Here is a 5,212-nt window from a genome sequence, read left to right as displayed (position 1 = left end):
AACGCTGTTTTGCCAAACTGCATACAAAGCCAAGGAATAGGCAATAAGAAATGCATTTAGCATCTCCTGAGCAGTTTATTGTGAAGAAATCATGAAGTACTGCTGTTATTTTAGATCTTTGTTTTGCCTTGTGAAGTTCACTGAGGTTCAGTCTGTGGTTTCACTCTAAAGGAGCTGAATTTCAATATTTCGTGCTCTTTGTTGCTTTAAAAGACGTTCAGACTCAGACAGACGGACAGCCTGACCTGCTGACTGGCTGCTTCCCTGGATGGATGGATAGATGGATGGATGGATGGATGGATGGATGGAGTGGACGGTGGGGGGATGAGGAGCAGGACGCTGGGTGGGTGGTTAGTGGGGGGGTTGGGGAATCGGTGAGGTCAAGGCAGGCAGGGTCCACCCCTCTTCACCTATTGGCCGACTCGGCCGACGAGTCCTGTGCAGCTTTGAAGCCCTGAAGTGGACAGAATTCCACCACGACCATGGGGATTGTAGCACGTCATTTGTAGGAAATTTTGGCGAGATGGTCCTAAAAACAGAGAGGTTGGCCCACGCTTGGCATGCAGGGTTTTTGTATTGGGAGGCGCGCGTATAGGGTCCTCTTCCATTGATCCTGAAATTACAGACGGGCAGGTGACAGGGCAACCTCAATTAACCAAGTGCTGCAAAAATTAGTGTTTTAAACAGAAAAGGAACTCCCTCTTCTTTTTCTTTTGATTTGTAAGGTGATGCTTTGTATTTAATGGGGGTCTAAGCCACATTTTCATATTTTTTTTCAGCCTGATCCTGCTTTTGTAATAATGCATATATAACCTCATGCACAACGATGTTATAAATATCCTCTTATCCTGATGTGCAGACAGACCCAGAAAGTTACTTTAAATTCTAGTGGGGAGCCAAAAGATGCTAAATGTGCCCAAATTGTTGGAAATATGGCAAAATAATCCACTAACGGAGAGGTTGGTTCACGCTTGGAATGCAGGGTTTTGTATTCGGAGGGTAGGGTCCTCTCCCATTGATCCTGAAATTACAGACAGGCAGGTGATAGGACAGGCTCAATTAGCCAAGTTCTGCATGAATAATTGTTTTAATTTGGAGGGACATGAACTCCCTCTGCCTTTTCTTTGCATTTGCAAATTGGCTTGAATTTAAAGAATATTTTTCTACTGTGAAATGTGGAATGAACAATAGGAGCATTAATCCTATGTGTGTTTTTCCTTTAACCCTTTAAACCTTTTGTGGGGTGATTGTTTCAAACTTGTACTGTGCTGCCAAACCAGGAAAGAAGAGAAAAATTCAAAATAAGATCTCTTCTTTGTCCAGCAGATTTTTCCTAGAAATAGCCGAGCTGTATTTAACATCAATATGAGATTTTGACCATTTTCTCATATTACTTAAATTGAGCTTCGCAGAAATAGCTTTCCTCTTGTCTCAGTCCAATCCTCACATGAGATCTTAAAATTCTCTTTTTTCTCTCACAACACTGATCTTTTTTCTCTCTGAAATAATCAGCCCTTGAGATAACAGTAAGATCCAGAAGAAAACTGGATTTGCTTAAAAAATGAACGTACACAGTGTCAGAATTTTGTCTTATCTGTTCTCAGACTTGTCTCAGTTTTGAGAAGCCTATGAGCACAGAAAAATTACTCCTGCTTATTTCTTCTTTTGCTCCTTCTGATCTTAATTGTTCAGAATTTAGTAATCTCCAAAAAGAATGTTGATTTATTTCTTATGAGACAAAGAAAAGATTTTTGTAAGAGGCAAATTTTACATCTGCGTAAACATTGTTCACACACACACACACACACACACACCCCCAAAAATAATTTCAAATTCCAGTGGAGAACCCATAGTTGTTTCTTAATAGTACTACTACTAATAATAATAATAATTATTATTATTATTATAACGATAATACATTTTATTTATATTTGCCTTTCAAAGAAATCAAGGATACCTTACAAGACACGGTTAAAACAAGCAACAATGCATCCATAGATTATAAAGTCTAACTATCTTTAACATACAGTAAAATAATCTTGGAGAACAATTGCTTGAAAAAGGAAAAAAATGCAACAAATAATCTTAATGTATATTTACTTTATCTTAAATTGTTGAGTTTACCTACAAATGAGCTTTATTTACTTAATTTTGTGAATTTGTTACAACTTAAAAATGACAAGTGAAATTCTCTTGTTCTTTCTAAGTGCTGGTAACTTCAGTAAACAAGTTAGTCTGACTTAAGTTAATCATGACAAAGAGGATTTTGTATTTGATGAAGAGAGGAGATCTTCTTAGTTTTGTTTAAGAAAATACAAATATGACTGACTAGTTTGCAACAACAAGAATAATAAATATAACAAAGTAAACTTGGTTTACTGAAGTTGCAAAAACAGAAAGATTGACTCAATTAAAGTCATCATTTCACAGTTGCAACAACTTCACAAAATGAAGTAAATAGAATTTAATTTTGAGTAAACTTAACAATTCGATATAAAGTAAACATAGATTAAGACTTATAGCTATATTTACTTACATTTCTCAAGGCAGTTGATTTACTGGATTTTTTAAAAGTTAAATCAACTTCTCAGATTTTACAGTGCGCGGTGATTATTAGCTCTTATCACAGCAGCAGATATGTTTTCCCAGTCTAAACTGGTGAATATATAACCGTGCAAAGCTCATAATAAATTTCAGAGTCAGTAGCACATGAAGTGAGCCAGCGCAGGTAATTTAAAAGTGCTGGTATTTATTGCCGGTGGCCCCTGCTCCGTTAATGGCAGAGAGGTTCCTTCCCCTTCTTCTTCTTCCCCTCTCTTCTCCTCCAACCAGGCATTCCAGGCTTGTTTAAATAAGGCCGGCCTGCCTGGGCGCGGGTGGATTCCCCTCTGGCCCTTTGCCCTTTGACCTAAAGTGCATTCCGTATGTAAAGTGAGGAATTCCTCTGAAGTTCAGTTAATGGGGTTGAGTTTTTCATCCTTTGGACTCTGCACATACACTCGATGGAAAAGGGGGAAAAACAAGCTCGATGTACACTCGCTGGGGCGGGCGGCTGTGAGTTATGGATGAGGCTTGTTGTTTATTGGCGGCGGTAAAGGATCGATGGCTCCCACCGGCAGATATGGAGCTTCAATAAACTTGTGTGATAATCCTCTGGGATCATGACTAATTGATTTAATGGAAGATGTTGTGGAGTGGAAGTGTGCAGAGGAAGTGGTGATTAGTTGGCTGTGGCCCCTGAAACTCTGCTGGTGGAGGAATATTATATTATTATATTATATGGCTGTGATATTAATAAAAGTATCACTGTTTCATCTTAAGTCAAAGGGTTTAGTGGGGAGTTTTTCCTTGTTTAAAGACAGAGGGAGTCATAAACTGTATACAGACTGTAGAGAAAACATTAGGGGATATATCATTAAAAATACACACGTGAACAAGTTTGAGATCGAAAGTTATTATGTTCATAAGTTTAACTGTTTTGCTGTTTAAAGTTTTTTTTAAACCACTGGATCTAAATTCCCTTACATTTTGCCTTTTTGCTTACTTGTGTAAAGCTCAACTTGAATCTATAGAAACACCAGGCAAAGTTAGTTTGTCATCCAGTTAAAGATAAATCAGTCCATATTTTTTTTATGTAATTAGTGAAGTATTCAAAACACATAATCATTTAAAAGCAGGAGACTTAAAATTCCCGAGGTTTTGCAAAACCAGGTTATGGAATAACTTTTAATCTTTATGTTTTGTTGAAATCTGCATAACTTCCTCTGTGTTTGGTGTCCCACACAGACCACATTGCTGTAGTATATATGTAATAATAATAATAATAATAACAACTGTAAATTCAACTTTTTTTTGGCTTAAAATATGTTTTCTTGTCTTCTGTCCTCATTAAAACTAAATATGTAGAAAAGTATTAAAGTGACCCTTAAATGCTGGTAATGAATTGCTAAACACCAAATAAAAAATTATTTCATGTTGCACAAGGTAATTAAGCTATGCATGAACACACAGGCATAGATTGCAGGGGGGACACAGAGGACATGTCCTCCTCAGTATTTAGAACATGTGCATTTCCCCCCTTAAAAAAATAAAAGAAGCAGAGGACTTTCAATTTGACCAAATTAAAGACTTAAACACCATAAAATGAAGCAGAAAATGCTCATAAAAAACATAACAAAATGCAGAAAATTAAGTGTTTGATGCTCAAAATGTTCTAGAGGAGGATCTCTGTTTCACATGTGCCCTCCCCAATACACTCTTGCATGAACAAATATCTTCTCCTTTTGTTTACCAAAAAGTCACTGACAGACAGAGAAACCAATATGTTCTCCTACATGATGTTAATTGTCAATTTTATTTATGAAGCCCATTATCACAAATCACAGTTTGCCTCAGAGGGCTTCACAGCATACGACCTCCCTCTGATCTTGGACCTTCACATCAGATAAGGAAAAACTCCCCCCCAAAAACCCCTTTAACAAAGAAAAAAATGGTAGAAACCTCAGGAAGAGCAACTGATGAGGGATCCCTCTTCCAGGACAGTAAGACGTGCAATAGATGCACAGCAACAATAACAATAACAACAACAAAAACATAACATAGCAATAGTAATAGAAATATTAATAAATATATATGATAGTATGTTACATGCATATATTATGGTATAAAACAGTGGCTTTCAACTGGTCCAGTCACAGGGTCCAGATTTCTCCTTATTCTTAACATATAATTTAATTAATCTGTCTTTTCTCCATTAACCAATTAATCATTTTCTTTCTAAAAATGTCTTAAAATTGTCAACAGTGAAAATCAAAATTTCCCAAATTGCTTGTTTTGTCTGACCAACATTACAAAAAGCAGTGCCGTACACAGACATTTTGGGGGGGCAGGTGCTCAAGCAGAGAGCACAAATAAAAGAAAACATGTTGTACAATAAAAACAGAAACGACACTTCAAAATAAAAGCTCTGCACTGAAAATTCACTGTACTTTAAAAAGTGTGTTTTTCACAAACTTGACACATTCACAAGTCTCTTGGGGTCCATTCAGAATAGACCTGTGGCCCACTTTTGTAGACCGACCCGCCATTTGGGAACCACTGCTATAAAAAAACAACTTATTTCTCACTAACTTTTATAAAAACCTCAACATCAGAAATCCAAATAGACTTATATCAGATTTTATGTCCTATTTAACATTTGGTGTCTCTAGAA

The sequence above is a fragment of the Plectropomus leopardus genome, chromosome 20, assembly GCF_008729295.1.
Source record: "Plectropomus leopardus isolate mb chromosome 20, YSFRI_Pleo_2.0, whole genome shotgun sequence".
Lineage (NCBI taxonomy): Eukaryota > Metazoa > Chordata > Actinopteri > Perciformes > Serranidae > Plectropomus > Plectropomus leopardus.
The sequence above is the reverse complement of the archived record's forward strand: the minus strand, read 5'-3'. Positions refer to the sequence as shown.